Below are 19,662 nucleotides of genomic sequence, written 5' to 3' on the forward strand. Positions count from 1 at the left end.
TATAATGTATCTGAAGAGCTCTGGACTGTCTGAACATTGATTCAATGATATTGTGTTGATCAGGTGGGACGATCAAGAGGTATCTATCACAATGGAGATGATAGTACAGGTACACTACAGAGATGGGATATAAATCTGAGGAATATTCACAGGACTGCCATATCTAAGCGATTTTTATGGATCTGAGTGTTAGAATATACCTTTCAAAATAAAAGAGGAATCATTACATCGTGGGTCTCTTATCATGAAGAAGAAAGTGCCAAGCCTGGCAAACTTCTTCAGATTCTTTTTATATATATATAAATACTTTAAGTTCTGGGGTACATGTCCACAACGTGCAAGTTTGTTACATATGTTTACATGTGCCATGCTGGTTTGCTACACCCATTAACTCGTCATTTACATTAGGTATTTTTCCTCATGCTATCCTTCCCCCATCCCCCCACCCCATGACAGGCCCCAGTGTGTGATGTTCCCTGCCATGTGTCCAAGTGTTCTCATTGTTCAGTTCTCACCTGTGAGTGAGAACATGCGGTGTTTGGTTATCTGTCCTTGTGATAGTTTGCTCAGAATGATGGTTTCCAGCTTCATCAATGTCCCTACAAAGGACATGAACTCATCCTTTTTTATGGCTGCATAGTATTCCATGGTGTATATGTGCCACATTTTCTTAATCCAGTCTATCATTGATGGACATTTGGGTTGGTTCCAAGTCTTTGCTATTGTGAATAGTGCTGCAATAAACATATGTGTGCATGTGTCTTTATAGTAGCATGATTTATAATCCTTTGGGTATACAGCCAGTAATGGGATCACTGGGTCAAATGGTATTTCTAGTTCTAGATCCTTGAGGAATCGCCACACTGTCTTCCACAATGGTTGAACTAGTTTACACCCCCATCAACAGTGTAAAAGCGTTCCTATTTCTCCATATCCTCTCCAGCACCTGTTGTTTCCTGACTTTTTAATGATGGCCATTCTAACTGGTGTGAGATGGTATCTCATTGTGGTTTTGATTTGCATTTCTCTGATGACCAGTGATGATGAGCATGTTTTCATGTGTCTGTTGGCTGCATAAATGTCTTCTTTTGAGATGTGTCTGTTCATATCCTTTGCCCACTTTTTGATGGGGTTATTTGATTTTTTCTTGTAAATTTGTTTGAGCTCTTTGTAGATTCTGGATATTAGCCCTTTGTCAGATGGGTAGATTGAGAAAATGTTCTCCCATTCTGTAGGTTGCCTGTTTACCATGATGGTAGTTTCTTTTGCTGTGCAGAAGATCTTTAGTTTAATTAGATCCCATTTGCCTATTTTGGCTTTTGTTGCCATTGCTTTTCGTGTTTTAGTCATGAAGTCCTTGCCCATGCCTATGTCCTGAAAGCTATTGCCTAGGTTTTCTTCTAGGGTTTTTATGGTTTTAGGTCTAACATGTAAGTCTTTATTCCATCTTGAATTCATTTTTGTATAAGGTGTAAGGAAGGGATCCAGTTTCAGCTTTGTACATATGGCTAGCCAGTTTTCCAAGCACCATTTATTAAATAGGGAATCCTTTCCCCATTGCTTGTTTTTGTCAGGTTTGTCAAAGATCAGATGGTTGTAGATGTGTGTGGTGTTATTTCTGAGGCCTCTATTGTGTTCCATTGGTCTACATCTCTGTTTTGGTTGCCAGTACCATGCTGTTTGGGATACTGCAGTCTTGGAGTATAGTTTGAAGTCAGGTAGTGTGATGCCTCCAGCTTTGTTGTTTTTGCTGAGGATTGCCTTGGCAATGCGAGCTCTTTTTTGGTTCCACATGAACTTTAAAGTAGTTTTTTCCAATTTGGTCAAGGAAGTCATTGGTAGCTTGATGAGGATGGCATTGAGTCTATAAATTACCTTGGGCAGTATGGCCATTTTCACAATATTGATTCTTCCTATCCATGAGCATGAAATGTGTTTCCATTTGTTTGTGTCCTCTTTTATTTCGTTGAGCAGTGGTTTTTAGTTCTCCTTGAAGAGGTCCTTCACATCCCTTGTAAGTTGGATTCCTAGGTATTTTATTCTCTTTGTAGCAATTGTGAATGGGAGTTCACTCATGATTTGGCTCTCTGTTTGTCTGTTATTGGTGTATATGAATGCTTGTCATTTTTGCACATTGATTTTGTATCCTGAGACTTTGCTGAAGTTGCTTATCAGCTTAAGGAGATTTTGGGTTGAGACGATGGGGTTTTTCTAGATATACAATCATGTCATCTGCAAACAGGGACAATTTGACTTCCTCTTTTCCTAATTGAATACCCTTTATTTCTTTCTCTTGCCTGATTGCCCTGGCCAGAACTTCCAACACTATGTTGAATAGGAGTGGTGAGAGAGGGCATCCCTGTCTTGTGCCCGTTTTCAAAGGGAATGCTTCCAGTTTTTGCCTATTCGGTATGATATTGGCTGTGGGTGTGTCATAAATAGCTCTTATTATTTTGATGTACGTCCCATCAATACCTAATTTATTGAGAGTTTTTAGCATGAAAGGCTGTCGAATATTGTCAAAGGCCTTTTCTCCATCTATTGAGATAACCATGTGGTTTTTTTCTTTGGTTCTGTTTATATGCTGGATTATGTTTATTGATTTGCATATGTTGAACCAACCTTGCATCCCAGGGATGAAGCCCACTTGATCATGGTAGATAAGCTCTTTGATGTGCTGGTAGATTCGATTTGCCAGTATTTTATTGTGGATTTCTGCATCGATGTTCATCAGGGATATAGGTCTAAAATTCTCTTTTTTTGTTGTGTCTCTGCCAGGCTTTGGTATCAGGATGATGCTGGCCTCATTAAATGAGTTAGGGAGGATTCTCTCTTTTTCTATTGATTGGAATAGTTTCAGAAGGAATGGTACCAGCTCCTCTTTGTACCTCTGGTAGAATTCGGCTGTGAATCTGTCTGGTCCTGAACTTTTTTTGGTTGGTAGATTCTTAATTATTGCCTCAATTTCAGAGCCTGTTATTGGTCTATTCAAGGATTCACCTTCTTCCTGGTTTAGTCTTGGGAGGGTGTATGTGTCCAGGAATTTATCCATTTCTTCTAGATTTTCTAGTTTATTTGCATAGAGGTGTTTAAAGTATTCTCTGATGGTAGTTTGTATTTCTGTGGGATCGGTGGTGATATCCACTTTATCATTTTTTATTGTATCTATTTGATTCTTCTCTCTTGTCTTCTTTATTAGTCTCGCTAGCGGTCTATCAATTTTGTTGATCTTTTCAAAATACCAGCTCCTGGATTCATTGATTTTTTGAAGGGTTTTTTTGTGTCTCTATCTCCTTCAGTTCTGCTCTGATCTTAGTTATTTCTAGCCTTCTGCTAGCTTTTGAATGTGTTTGCTCTTGCTTTTCTAGTTCTTTTAATTGTGATGTTAGGGTGTGGATTTTAGATCTTTCCTGCTTTCTCTTGTGGGCATTTAGTGCTATAAATTTCCCTCTACACCCTGCTTTAAATGTGTCCCAGAGTCCGGTATGTTGTGTCTTTGTTCTCATTGGTTTCAAAGAACATCTTTATTTCTGCCTTCATTTCGTTATGTACCCAGTAGTCATTCAGGAGCAGGTTGTTCAGTTTCCATGTAGTTTAGCGGTTTTGAGTGAGTTTCTTAATCCCGAGGTCTAATTTGATTGCACTGTGGTCTGAGAGACAGTTTGTTGTGATTTCCATTCTTTTACATTTGCTGAGGAGTGCTTTACTTCCAATTATGTGGTCAATTTTGGAATAAGTTCAGATTCTATAGGAAACGTTCCATGCCCCGAGACACTGCTTTAGCCCATATACACAATGATACAGAAGGCTGCTAGCTTTGAGTTAGGCCCGGAGCAAAGAAGTGTTCTGTAGCAAGTCTAAGTTATAATGTAAGCATCTCTGCATTTTTGGGTCATGTTGTTTGCTAGATCCAATGATGCTAGAGGTTTCAGTGGTGGGGAAAGATGTGTGAAAGAAAAGGAAGACATGCCCCTTGCCCAAAGGGAATTGAAGTGCTGTTACTCTAAAAAGGAATAAATGAATGCTGGACATGAGAGGCCAAACAGATATCCAACTCATCCCTATTGTAGTCATTGCAGTTTTTTTGAAAAAGACTTCTGATTCTTGTTTGCCTTATAACTAAAAAAGTCAAACTTCTTTTGAATGAGCATGTTTAAAGTTTAGAACACATTTGAACATAATGAATCAATATAATTTTATAAACACATTTACAATTATAATCAATAAATTTTAAAACATGAAATACTAAAGAAGAAATGACTATATTCTTATATCTTCAAATTTTTGCTGCGTCAGAAGCCATAAATATTTTTGAATTTTTTTAGCATTATGATTAAATGCACAAAAATAATAGTAGATTCTATCTATCTATCTATCATCTATCTATCTATCTATCTATCTATCTATCTATCTATCTATCTATCTATATTTTCTAACTTGAAAAAGTGGCCTGGAAATAGATTCACTGTTCACCAAGACTTTGCAATTTAAGAAGTCTGCATTATATGCTAACTCTTCAGCATAATTCTAATAAAAATAAAACTTTGTTCATTATCAATTTTAAGCTTTTTCTAATTAACTCTGAACAGAATCAGTGAAACATAGATCAGAGGACAATATTAAAATACTAAGTTCCTAATCACTTAAGTCGGCAATATTCAAAGATCTACAATGTCATTAAAACCTCTTAAAGTTTATGAACTTCAGAAATAAATAATAAAATGAATGGCACTAGAAACCTTTCTTTTTCCTTCATATTTCACATGTATGGCAGTGTTTTTTAATATTTTTTATTTAAAAAATAGAGAGGATAATAAGACAGATAGATGGAAGATATATTAGATTTATGGAGTAGAGAATAGCAATATAACTAAGACATTTAAATTTTTTTCAGCTAGAATATTTTGTGAAACTAAACCGAATACCTTGTCAATACTCTTTTTTTCCCCTCTTAGGGACATAAATGGTTGAATCCTTGCTTTATATCATATTCTTCAAATAAAAAAATACATATGAAATTTCTAGATTATTTTGTGGCTAATGATACTATTGCTGTTATTTCTACTATCATTGTATATATATATATATGGTATTCTCTCAGTTTTTTTTTTTATGCTTTCCTCAGGTGTTGTGATACAGTGCTCTTTTTGGCCTTTCCAATAGTGAATAATCCTCTCTTAGAAAGTACACTAAGTTTTTTGACTTCCAAAATATCGACCATCAGTCATAATGTTATTATAATAAAAAAATCAATTACCTAAAAATTGGAAATATAAGTCTCATACTCTCTGAGAATTGGAATAATTAATTCTGATAGCAAAAATGGTAGTAGCAGATTTTAAAAAATTATTACTCCAGTTATATTAAAAAAAGAGCAATTTAATTGAAATTAATTTAAGCTGATAGGGGAATTTATTTATATATACAAAAGAATGTGGACTTGGGTTCAGTCATAACTAAACATAAAGCTTAAACAATGTCATTAGTTTTTCTTTCTCCCTCCAACTCTTGCCACTACTTATCGTATTACGTTGATTCTCTCTTAAGGCGGAAGGAATTGCTGCCCTAGACCCATAGTCTACAGATTAACATCCCCATCAGAGAGAGGATCTTTGTCCGTGATATCTCTCGGGGTAATTGTCCTAGGGAACACGGATTGAACACAGGATCTTGCAGCAATCACTGGCTCAATTCTTGTTGCCTAGAAAGTAGAGGAAGAAAATATTGGGGGCAAGGTTAGCCATATCAAAACCATACAAAATGGATTTTCCCAAGAGGGAAAATACATTCTCTTTGTGGAAAAAGTTACACATTGCATTTTGAATACACCATTCTATTTGTAAGCCATGGAACTACCCTACTGAGGTTTCAAGCTAGACTGATTAAATACATAAAAAGCAACAAATCTGGAAGGTTCTTGGGTTAATATCACTCCCTCCTTTAATAGATTAGAAGAATGGTCCAAGTCTGAGTTAACTCATCAAAATAACAAGCTGCTACCAGTTATGGGGCTTCATGAACTCTTCATTTCTAAGAAGCCCATCTCCCTGACGAAGGAGTTCCTCTGTTACTTAGTTACATAGATTTGCCCTGACCTTCGTTATAAATATATAGATACTTAGAGGTTTGGGAGGAAGGTTCCTCCTATCTAGTACATTGTGTTGTGTGCAGAGCTGTGCTCAGCTTTCACTGTGGGATAGGTAGAGCTGAGGGAAATTTATGTGCTCTATCACTTCTCTGCTTGTAAGTTTTCTCCCAATAGACCCTGTTTTAAATCTATACCACTTGGTGTTCTGCCTAACATGTCTTAAACATTATCCTTCATGGAGTCTTAAAAGCTATGAAATGAATCATATGATTCAGGGATTTTTACATAGTAATCAACCTGGTTCCCTAATTTGCTTATTTAGGATCACAACATATTTAAGAAAATGAAAACATGTTGAAAAAGAATCTTCCATTATCTTACCTCTTTAATTATTGTTATCCCTTTTTATAAGTTTCTATTTTTTATTACAAATGATCCACTGATATTTACTTATTCCCAAAATATCCAGTTATCAGCTACCTAGTGATTAGTCAGTGCATCTGTTAACTGCTCACTTATTAGATGTTTTTTATTTAGGGAATTTTTAAAAAATCACTGCCTTTTATGATTTAGACAATAAATAAAGTGATCGCCACCCTTTACAGGACAGAGGAACTAAATAATTATGTCTAGAGATGTTTATTGAAAGTATAAGGTTACTTCAATAATGTGGAATATAAATGGGCACTACTTCAAAAATAAAACAATTTTTAGTGTGCAACTTCTGTTATTATGGTTTTAACATATGGAAGCATTCTATGTTATCATATCATATGGCTTTGAAACTTCATAGAGGATGCTTAGGTATATTTTTCTATTCCATGACTGGTTGTAGAGAGTTATAAAGCTGCTAGAAAAACACAGGAGCTTAGAGAAAACTCAAGAAAATATGCAAAATGAATTTGCAAAATAAAATTACAGAATTAACTTCAAAATGACATACATATAGTAAACATTTGAACAATATACAGTAGATGAAAAACATTCATTTCCCATTTGTCACAGTGGAATCATAATCTAGATTTTTAAGAGAATGCACGAGAAAGCAGGCAGTTAGAATAATTAGACAACATAACACATGAAGAAATGCTGCATGGGGGTAACACACGGGTAAAAAGATAGTCTATTACAGTGGAAAAGAAAAAAATGGGGATTGGACTCAGGTTACTAGCTTGGGATTATAAATAGATTACTTATCCTCTTCAAAACACAATTTTCTTCTTGACAAAATGAAAATGAGAAAACGTTCATAGACTTTTTAGGTGCATTAGACACAAGTAGCTATGGCACCTTTGTTCAGATTAGACATAAACACTTCTCCAGGTATGCACATCCCCATTGTCATTCATCTTGGAGTGCAGATGGAGCCTTTGTACTAATTACAAAAGATGTTCCTTACTCCAGGCAGATGTAGCTCTGCCCCGTGAAGCAAATGACATTTAGAGGAGCTTGAAATTGATTTCAACCCCCATGTGCCCTCTTGGCTGGTTGTGTATGTGAGTTGATCAACTTGAATACGTGTTCAGAACTCAGTCCTCCTATTTATTGTAAGTTCTGTTAATACTAGTGGAAAAGTGAGAGGCAAATTAACAGTGATTGGATTTTAAGCTTTATTGATCATAGACCAAAAGTAGTAAAGCTTTGGGAAAAGGCTTAGTTTTTTTTTTTAATAACAAAGACTATGCAAAACATATGGCCTCTATGTTTCAATTTTTTTATAATTAAGCCCATCTCTTCTGGATTAAGATACAGCTTCAGGATATTATCTATATCTATATCTCTATCTATCTATCTATCTATCTATCTATCATCTATCTATCTACTTACCTACCTATCCATCTACCTACATTCCACAAAAATTTTATTTGGAAAACTAGCTCTATGAGATATGAAACAATTTTAGGTAAGTGGTTTTGTTAGTAAGTCAAGAAAGTGTGACAATGTTTTGATGAATATAGCGTAAGATTTATTTATTCCAGGTTATCCTAGAGATTTTAATACAACAGCTACTGTAAATCTCCAAACAGTGATAAGCCTTTCAGCTTTTCCCCAAAATAATTTACCAATAGAAACCGTTTCTTTATAAGTGAGACCTCATCCAGAAAAGCACACAAATAGATCAGACAAATAATAGATAGATAGGTGAGAGAGAGAGAGAGAGATTTGTTACAGGGATCTGGGTTTCCCATTTGTGGGAACTGGGTAAACAGTCTTTTAAAGGTTCTCCCTCCACATCTGATGCTGGAGCATAAGCAGACCTGACACTCCAGCACAAGTTGGCACAGAAGTCAGGAAAACTAAAGGGAAATTCAAAGAAGCTAGTGTAATTCAGGTCTAGATGCTGCTTCATGCTAATGAGATCTGTCAGCTGATCACTACGTTATCTACAAAATGGCAGTTGCTTCCAATAAAAATGTTTGAGGAAATAGTTGACTAGTAGCCTATTCAAATTCCTGAAAAACCAACTGTCTTAACTATGACTCAAAGTCCAGGTGCAATAAAAGAAAGGATAACTTCTACTGCTTAAAATTTTAAAAACTGCATGATAAGAAAAAGAAATACAGGTAAAGTAAAAAAAAGACTAAAATATTTGCAATACATGCTACAAATAAAGGATTAATATCTTAATAAATAATCTAAAAGATGAAGTTTAACAACCTAAATAAACTTATGAAAAAATTGGCAAAAAGACATGAAAAATTTCGAATTTTAAAACAATTTTAAAGAGATACAAAAATTATTAAACTTATTAAACGATGCTAAATTTCACTTATAATGAGGAGAATGTAAATTCAAGCTAATTGACAAAATTTCTCATATATACATTGACAAAAATTTGAGAGCTCAATATCACCCTCTGTTGGCAAGACTGTAGAGAACAGACACTCTCATATCTTGCTAATGGGACTACAGAATAGTACAATAGTGTAATTATGGTGAAAAATTTGACAAAATCTAAAAAATGCCTTTGAACTTTGATTCGGTAGTACCACTTTCAAAAATATAGCCAGAGGATGCACCCCAAAAATATAATATCCAAAGGACAGCTAACAAAATAATAAATAGACAAATTAAACTGTGGAAATTTAAAAATTTAGTATATCAACAAACAACATCAACAGAGTAAAAAGGCACCCCAAAGAATGGGAGAAAATATTTTCAAACCGTATATCTGATGAAAGATAATGTGAAGAAAATGTGCAAAGGGATGAACAAATATTTCTCCAAAGAAAATATACAAATGGCCGGAAGCATACAAAACAATGCCCAACATCACAAATCATTAGGAAAATGCAAATTAAAACTACAGTGATGTAATACTTCATACTCATCAGGGTAGCTACTATAAAACAACAAGAAGAAGAAATATCAAGTATTGGCAAGGCTGTGGAGAAATTGTAACACTTGTACATTTTTGGTGATAATGTAAAATGGTATAATTGCTGTGGAAAACTGGTGTTCCTTCAAAAGTCAAAAATAAAATTTCTGTATGGTCCAGCAATTCCATTTCTGGATATATACCCCAAATAATTAAAAACAGGGCTGCAAAGAGCTATTTATGTACTCATGCTCATAGTAGCATTATTAACAACAGCTAAAATATGGAAGCAAATAAAGTGCCCGTGGATGAATGAATAGATAAGCAATATGTGATATATACATACAATAGTATATTCAACCTTACAACGGAAGGAAATTTTGTCATATGCTACAACATGGATGAATCTTGAAGACATGATACTAAGTGGAAGAAACCAGTCACAAAAATACTTATACTGTACTATTCTACTTATATGAGATATTTAAAGTAATCACAATCATAGAGACAAAAAGTAGAATGGTGGTTGCCAGAGGCTGGAGAGAGGGGAGAATGGGGAGATATTTTTTAATGTGTGGAGAGTGGAATGCTATAGAGTTTCAGTTTTACAAGATGAAAAGAGTTGTGGAGATTGATGGTGATGATGGTTGCACAGTGTTATTAAGGTATTTAATATTACTTAGCTCTGCACTTAAAATGGTTACTTTGTCTATACCAATAAATTGGAGAAGGAAAATAATTTTTTGTTAAGATAGTAAATTTTATATTATGTGTATTTTAACATAACAAAAATAGGAAAAAATAATAAGCAAGCAAAATCCTGATAACGTAATAGAAAACAGGAAAAAAAATTGAACCAACACTGTAAACTCCTCCTGCCCGCCCACCACAGTAAAGGAAAAAAGTGGCCTATAGCCATACATAAAATATGCTCAAATCATTAGTAATCAACAAAATGCAGATTAAAATTATAGTAAGATGTCACTAAAATTTAAGAAACACAAACATACACCCCCACACCCATACAGCGTGTATAAGATACCAGGTGTAGGCTAGGATGTGTGCAATAGGAGTTCTATTAAGATGCTGGGGGCAGGCACCGTGGCTCACATCTGTAATCCCAGCACTTTGGGAGGCTGAGACAGGAGGATAGCTTCCATCCAGAAGTTTGAGACAAGCCTGGGCAACATAGTGAGATCCTGTTTCTACAAAAAATAAACAAAATTAGCCAGATGGGGTGTCAGATGCCTGTAGTCCCAGCTACTCAGGAGGCTGAGGTGGGAGGATCGCTTGAGCCTGAGAGGTCAAGGCTGCAGTGAGCCGAGGTTGCACCATGCAATCCAGCCTGGGTGATAGAGTAAGACTTTATCTCAAAAAAAAAAAAAAAAGATGTTAGTAAGAATATATGTTTAAAGTATTTTGAAATAAAATTTGGTATTATCTACCAAATTTGAAGACGTACATCACCTGTTACTCAGAAATTCTACTTTTACATGTAAAATGGTATAATTGCTGTGGAAAACTGGTGTTCCTTCAAAAGTCAAAAATAAAATTACTGTATGGTCCAGCAATTCCATTTCTAGATATATACCCCAAATAATTAAAAACAGGGCTGCAAAGAGCTATTTATGTACTCATGCTCATAGCAGCATTATTAACAACAGCTAAAATATGGAAGCAAATAAAGTGTCCGTGGATGAATGAATAGGTAAGCAATATGTGATATATACATACAATAGTATATTCAACCTTACAACAGAAGGAAATTTTGTCATATGCTACAACATGGATGAATCCTGAAGACATAATACTAAGTGGAAGAAACCGGTCACATCTCTATTTTACATCTCTATTCAACAGAGTGTAAGCACTTGTGCACCAAGCAGAATGTGTAAGAACATCATTTGGGAGGCCGAGACAGGCGGATCACGCGGTCAGGAGATCGAGACCATCCTGGCTAACACGGTGAAACCCCGTCTCTACTAAAAATACAAAAAAATTAGTCGGGCGTAGTGGCGGGCACCTGTAGTCCCAGCTACTCGGGAGGCTGAGGCAGGAGAATGGCGTGAACTCAGGAGGCAGAGCTTGCAGTGAGCCGAGATCGCGCCACTGCACTCCAGCCTGGGGGACTGAGTGAGACTCCATCTCCAAAAAAAAATGAAATAAAATAAAATAAAAAATAAAAAAATAAAAAACGAACATCATTAGCATCATTACATGTAATATCTCAAATTGGCAATAATCTCAAACTCATTTAAAAGTAAAATTGATAAATTGTAGAAAGTCAAACAATGAAATGCTAGGAAACATTAACATAAGTGAATTAGTGCTACGTTCATATTTCCCACTAACGTAATGCTGACTAGAACAACCTAGATACTTCTAGATTATTCCATTCAGGTAACATTAAAAAATCAGGTACACTTAAATAATAATGTTTAATAATATGTACTGAGGAAATAAAACCACAAAGAAAAGAAGGAAATAACTACCATAGAATTCAGGTTATCTTTGGCAGAGAGAAATAGTGATTTTGACAGGGTGTATGGGAGTTATTTAGGTTGATGACTTTATTTCTTAAGCTTGAGGGTCATCAAGCAGAAGTTCACTGTATGAGAAAGGGCTGTACTGTACGTTTCTACTTTGTGCATTTCCCCCATGTATATTGTAGTCCACCATGAAATTTAATTAAAATGCAAAGTAGTTGGTTAAAACATAATTCTGTAATACTTGGAATTGCTCTAATTATAAGGAAACACTTTTGCTTAGAACAAGGAAGTTATAAATGTATTTGCTGGTGACAAGAGACAGACCTCAATGACTGGTGGCTGTAAACTGAGCTCACTGCTGGAAACTTTTTGATCATAATATAGTCTACATTTCACAGCACTTACTTTTGGGCTACCAGAAAGGGCTGGCTTGGTCACAGTAAGAAGAGAGAGTTTAATAGAACTGAGAATAGATTTCTCTCACTGCCCTTCAGGGGAAAAAAAAAACTGAAGAATCCTAGAATATATAGTTTACTGTAAAAGACTGCTTGTTGTTAGGAAACATGATCCATACTGGAGAGGAAGTATGAATGCAGAGAAGGTGGAAAAGGCTGTATTAATTTACTGTAAATCTAAAAAGTCATACTGGAAATACTACATAAATGTAAAAAAACTGGAACGCTTCTAGTAAATATACCTGTTTCATTTTTAATATATATATTACAAATCGAAATCCTAAAAGAGAAGTTTTTGAGGGTTTTTCAATGAAAAATATTTATGACAACAAGGTTTTAAATATAAATGAAAAGGGTAAAAAAATTTGGGAAAGTTTTGTGTTACAACTTTCTACTTACTGCCTACAAAAAAAAATCAATACTGGCAAAGAAAACCAAATACATTTATATTTAAAAGAAAAAGATTGCATAGCAGCCCGAGTATGATTTATTTCATGATGAATTAGACACCATTTTTTAAAACAGCAAGATACACCTCACACAACCTCCAAGAAAATAGCAATGCAGATTTAAACACGTACGAATGGAAAGAATTAGATTTCCTTTCACACTAATTTTGTTTGAGGTCTGCCAATTAGATAAAGGTCCAAGTACTAAAGCTACAACATTGAAATTGCTTCCTAAAATGAAGGAAGAAAACACTTTCACAAACTTCTTAATGTTCATCAAGTACCTCCTACTAGGTATTTTCTATGTGCATTTACTTGTTATCTCATTCAATATGCATGATCAACCAATGGAATTGGAATTATTTTCTAAGATTTACAGGTGAAGATATTGAAGCTCAGAGTACATGTATTTTCTCTAGTTACATACTAAGGAATTAGAATTGTCAGAGTTTAGACATAGTTCTTCTGACTCTAAGACCAATTATTATTGTGCCTACCCGCAACTTTTAGATACCCTACTAATATCAGGGATTATCAGTCACAGTAGAGTCAGGAAAAGATAACTCATGTCAAGTACTTCAACAAAGGGAGTTTCATATGGGAAGGCAGTACCAAATTGTTAGAAGACCTCACAGAATAACAGGGTGAGGGGAGATAGCCCAGAGGTTATCAAATGCAAGAAGCTGCTTCCATTACTAGGGCTGGAGAGTCAATAGAAGGAACATTCCATGCTCATGGATAGGAAGGAAGAATGTTTTAAAATGGCCATACCACTCAAAGCAATTTACTGAGTAAATGCTATTGCTATCACTACCAAGAACATTCTTCTCAGAATTAGAAAAAAAAAACTATTCTAAAACTCATATGGAATCAAAAAAGAGTCTTAATAGCAGTCCTAAGAAAAATGAAGAAAACCAGAGGCATCACATTACCCAAATTCAAACTATACTACAAGGCTACAATAACCAAAACAGCATGTTACTGGTACAAAAACAGACACACAGACCAGTAGAATAGAATAGAGAATCCAGAAATAAATCTGGACACGTACAAACATCTGATCTTTGACAAACTTGACAAAAACAAGCAATGGGGAAAGAGTTCCCTACTCAGTAAATGGTGTTGGGATAACTGGCTAGTTATATGCAGAAAATTGAAATTGATCCCTTCCTTGCACCACATACAAAAAACTCAAGATGGATTAAAGGCTTAAATGTAAAACCTAAAATTAAAAAACCCCGGAAGATAACCTAGGAAATACCATTCTGGATATAGGCCCTGGCAAAGATTTCTGGTAAAGATGCCAAAAGCAATTGTGACAAAAAGAAAAATTGGCAAATGGAATCTAATTAAACTAAAGGGCTGCTGCACAGTAAAAGAAACTATCAACAGAGCAGACAACCTACAGAATGAGAGAAAAAATTTGCAAACTGTGCGTCAAAGGTCTAATATCCAGAATCTATAAAGAATTTAAACAAACAAGCAAAAAACAGAAAACCCCATTAAAAAGTGGGCAAATGACATGAACAGATACTTTTCAAAAGAAGGCATTCAGGTGGCCAACAAGCATATGAAAAAGTGCCCAACATCATTAATCTTTGGAGAAATGCAAATCAAAACCGCAATGAGATACCATCTCACACCAGTCAGAATGGCTATTATTAAAAAGTCAAAAAATAGATGCTGGTGAGGTTGTAGAGAAAATGGAACACTTATTCCATTATTCCCACCACTGCTGGTGGGAATGTAAATAAATTCAGCCACTGTGGAAAGCGGTTTGGGAATTTATCAAAGAACTTAAAACAGAACTACCATTTGACCCAGCTATCTGATTATTGAGTATGTACCCAAAGGAATATAAATTGTTCTATCATAGAGACATACACATGTTAGTTCATTGCAGCACTGTTTACAATAGCAAAAACACAGAATCAACCTAAATGCCCATTAACAGTGGACTGGATAAAGAAAATGTGGTACGTATACACCATGGAATACTATGCAGCCATAAAAAGAATGAGATCATGTTTTTTGCAGCAACGTGGGTGCAGCTGGAGGCTATTATCCTAAGTAAACTAACCCCGGAAGAGAAAACCAAATACCACATGTTCGTACTTACAAGTGGGAAGCACTGAGTACACATGAACACAAAAAAGGAACAATAGACATCTGAGCCTATTTGTGAGTGGAGGGTGGGAGGAGGGTGAGGACCAAAAAACTGCCTATCAGGTACTATGCTTATTACCAGGGTGGCAAAATAATCTGTATGCCAAACCCCTGTGATACACAATTTGCCTATGTAACAATCGTGTGCATGTACCCCTGAACCTAAAATAAAAGTTAAAAAAAATAATAACTCGAAAAATAAATAAATAAATAAATAGATAATAAAAAAGAAGGAGCTGATGTTACCAGAGCCCAAGATCTGAGTTCCCTTCACAGGAGCTGAAAACTTAAAAGAAGGGCTTTTTGAGGGAGCAGCAGGAGTAGCTACCAAGGGGAATTTGGAGACATGAAGAAGTGCTCATCTGACAGGAGCTACTAGAATCATAGAAGGAGCTGCAAGATGGGAGCTGGGACCTCAGAGGAAGGTGCTGCCTTGTGGGCTCTGCAACCACAGAGTTGCTATACACACTGACAGAGCTACCTCCAGAAGCCAAGACAAAGGCTTACCCTGGCTTCTCACCTCCAATCTCCAGCCAGTGCCTCCCTGTTAGGTGAGCCCAAAAGAAGCAATTTGAGAGGAATCTGGGAATGTAGTTTGCAGGAGTCATCCTTCTGTGATCTGTAGTTTAGGGCATAGCACGTGAAAGGAAGAGGAGGTGGATCTCAAAGTAAAGAGGAAAATGATCAGACCACAAAGCTAGTTTTCCAGGTCACATCAAATTATCCCAGCCCCAAAAGATGATGATGAGTAAAAATTACCTAAAGTATCTAAACAGACTCATGTTAGAATAATTAATTTGATATGTAATATTTTTATTTGTTTCTCATGAAGATAAGTCACCATGTAACATGAATAAATACATACTTGTTTCAGTTATCAAGAAGTCTAAATAAGTAACACTGCACACAAAGGATGAGAAAGCAAGCTGAAATATAGGAGGCAAAGAAAGATTCCTACTATCATATAGGATTGATATAAAGGCAAAAAGTAGATAAATGTGAATAAGAGTCTAAAATTAAGTCTGTATCTTAGTCTTGGCCATTAAAGCTTATAAGGGACATAAATTTGAATGATAATTCCAATTGTTAGTTTTGCTAATGTCTGATTAGAGCTTTCAGAAATCAATTCTTTTGTTATATAAAGTAGCAGCTTATAATTAGGGGAGAGGGAATTCACATTTGAAACAAAAGAATTGATTTCTAATTCTAGGTGGTGGAAAAAAATAGCACCAAGAAATGTTAAGACCAAAAAAAAAAAAAAATGCTGTGAAAGACAAATGCAAAAGAAATGGGAAAAATGCAGGCTGGTATTTCATTAGAATACATAAGTAGTACGAAGCTTGTGTTTTCTCTCTCATTATTTTTCTATAATTATCCAAGCCTATAAAATCTAGAAAGAGGAATATTAGGCACATCCAGCAAATGTTTAATATATTATGTTCATTAAAAGTACCCAGCCAGTGCTATCCAACAGAATTTTCTGGCATGGTGAAATATTCCTTTTTTTTTCTTTTTAAAACAGCTTTACTGAAGTATAATTGATATGCAAATGATGGCACATTTATAATATGTAAAATGTGATGAGTTTGGACATATGCAAACACCCATGATCCCATCACCACAGTCAAGGTAATAGACATATTCAACACCTCCCAAAGTTTTGTTGCATCCCTTTGTGTGTGTTTCATTGGTTGATTGTTGTGTGTGTGTGTGTGCGTGTGTGTGTGTGTGTGTTAAGAATACATAAAATGGGCCAGGCATGGTGTCTCACGCCTATAATCCCATCACTTTGGGAGGCTAAGCCAGGTGGATCATGAGGTCAGGAGATCGAGACCCTCCTGGACAACATGGTGAAACCCTGTCTCTACCAAAAATACAAAAATTAGCTGGGCGTGGTGGCACGTGCCTGTAATCCCAGCTACTCGGGAGGCTGAGGCAGGAGAATCACCTGAACCAGGGAATCGGAGGTTTCAGTGAGCTGAGATCGTGCCACTGCACTCTAGTCTGGTGACAGAGTGAGACTCCATCTAAAAAAAAAAAAAAAAAAAAAAAAAAAAAAAGAATACATAACATCATGAGATCTACTCTCTTAAATTTTGAAGTACAAAATACCATATTGTTAACTATAGGCACCATGTTGTACAGCAGATCTCTAGAACTTATTCATCTAGCATAACGTACTTTATACCCATTGAACAACTCTCAATTTCCCCCACTTTCCAACCCTGCCAATCACTATTGTATACTTTTCCTTCCATGAATTTGACTATTATAGATACCTCATATAAGTGAAATCATGCAGTATTTGTCCTATGGCTGGCTTACTTCACTTAGCATATTGTCCTTTCAGTTCCTACATGATCTAGCAAATGAAAGGATTTTCTTTTTTTAAAAGCTGAATAATATTCCACTAGATATGTAAACCACATTATCTTTATCCATTCATGAGTTGATGCCCACTTGGGTTTTTTTCCATACATGGACTATTTTAAATAATGCTGCAATGAACATGGGAATGCAGACATCTCTTAGAGATACTGATTTTATTTCCTTTGTGTATATACACATAAGTGAGATTGCTGGATCATGTGATAGTTCTATTTTTTAATTTTGAGGAACCTCCATACTTTTCTCCATTATGACTGTATCAATATCCACTCCCACCAACAGTGTATAATGGTTCTGTTTTCTCCTCACCCTTGCCAACACTTGTTGGCTCTTGTCTTTTTTTTTTTTTTTTTTTTTTTTTTGAGATGGAGTCTCACTCTATCGCCCAGGCTGGAGTGCAGTGGCACGATCTCGGCTCACTGCAAGCTCCGCCTCCTGGGTTCACGCCGTTCTCCTGCCTCAGCCTCCCGAGTAGCTGGGACTACAGGCGCCCGCCACCACGCCCGGCTAATTTTTTGTATTTTTAGTAGAAACGGGGTTTCACCATGTTAGCCAGGATGGTCTCGATATCCTGACCTCTTGATCCGCCCGCCTCGGCCTCCCAAAATGCTGGGATTACAGGTGTGAGTCTTTTTGATAGTAGCTATCCTATTATGTGTGAAGTGATAGATCTCATTGTAGCTTTGATTTGCATTTCCCTAATGATTAATGATGTTGATTACCTTCTCATATGCCTGTTGGCCATCTGTATGTCTTTTTTGGAGAAATATATTTTCAGGACTTTAGCCCATTTTTTAAATTGGGTTGTTTGTTGTTGTTGCAGTTGAATTGTATGAGTTTCTTATATATTTTGGATATTATTAATCCCTTGTCAGATATACAGTTGACAAATTTTTTCCCATTCTGTAGACTTTTCATTCTGTTGATTGTTTCTGTGCAGAAGCTTTTTAGATTGATGTGGGCCCACTTGTCTATTTTTCCTTTTGTTGCCTGTGCTTTGGGTGTCATAGCCAATAATTTACTGCCATGACAAATGTATAGCAGCTCTTCTTCTGTTTTCTTCTAGGAGTTTTGCATTTTCAGCCCTTACATTTCAGTATTTCTTTTTAAGCTGATTTTAGTGTATGGTTTAAAGTAGAGGTTAAATTTCTTTCTCTCTCTCTTTTTCTTTCTTTCTTTCTCTCTCTCCCTTTCTTTCTTTCTCTCTTTCTTTTTTCTTTCTTTCTCTCTTTCTCCCTTCCTTCCTTCCTTTTCTCTCTCTCTCTTTCTTTTCTGTTTCACATCAATATCCAGTTTCCACAACACTGTTTGTTGAAAAGACTATCCTTTCCCCATTGTGCATTATTGCCACCCTTGTCAAAGATCATTTGACTATATGCATTGGATTATTTCTGGGCTTTTTATTCTGTTCCATTGGTCTGTATGTCTGTTTTTATGACAGTACAAAACTGTTTTGATTACTGTAGCTTTATAATATATTTTGAAATCAGGACGTATTATGCTTCCTGCTTTGTTCTTTCTCAAGATTATTTTAGTTATTCTGTGTCTTTTATCACTCCATATGAATTTTAGGATTGTTTTCCTATGTCTATAAAAAATGCCATTGGAATTTTGACAGGGATAGCACTGACTCTGTAGGCCACTGGGTAGTATGGATATTTTAACATCAATTATTCCAATCCATTAAAATGGGATATATTCCCATTTACTTATTTCCTGTAAATTTTTTTTATCAGTCTTTTGTAGTTTTCAGTGCATAAGTCTTTCACCTCCTCTGTTAAGTTTACTCCTAAGTATTTTATTTTCTTTTATGCTATTGTAAAAGGGACAGTTTTCTTAATATCCTTTTTGGACAGTTCATTGTTAGTGTGTAAAAAGCTGATTTTTCTCTGTTGATTTTGTAGTCTGCAAATTTACTGAATTTAAAAACTAGTTCTAATATTCTTCTGTGGAGTCTAGGTTTTCTGTATATAGGATCATAACATCTGAAAAGAGAAATAATTTTACTTCTTTATTATTAGGATTATGGGCAAATTTCTATGTACATACAACCTGCCATGACTGAATTATGAAGACATAAAAATCTTTACAGAATAATAATGAGTAAGGAGGTTGAATCAATAATCAAAAGCCTCCGAAAAAGAAAAGCCCCTGACCAGATGGCTTTACTAGTGAATTATACCAAACATTTCAAGAAGAATTAATGCCGGTTCTTGTCAAACACTTCAAAAGTGCTGAAGAGAGGGGGAGACTGCCAAACATATTTTATGATACCATCATTACATAATACCAAAGCCAGACAAAGATA

At 35.5% G+C, this 19,662-nt stretch overlaps 1 protein-coding gene across 1 annotated transcript in view; it reads left to right on the plus strand.

Moving 5' to 3' along the window:
* Positions 1-16,504: 16,504 nt before the first annotated feature.
* LOC129476019 (melanoma-associated antigen B10) overlaps positions 16,505-19,662 on the plus strand; it is a 205,903-nt gene continuing 202,745 nt past the window's right edge. The window contains exon 1 of the mRNA XM_055268579.2: positions 16,505-16,595. The gene's annotated coding sequence lies outside the window, so the exon portion shown is untranslated. The remainder of the gene's footprint in view (positions 16,596-19,662) is intronic.

This window comes from Symphalangus syndactylus, chromosome X, assembly GCF_028878055.3.
Source record: "Symphalangus syndactylus isolate Jambi chromosome X, NHGRI_mSymSyn1-v2.1_pri, whole genome shotgun sequence".
Classification (NCBI taxonomy): domain Eukaryota; kingdom Metazoa; phylum Chordata; class Mammalia; order Primates; family Hylobatidae; genus Symphalangus; species Symphalangus syndactylus.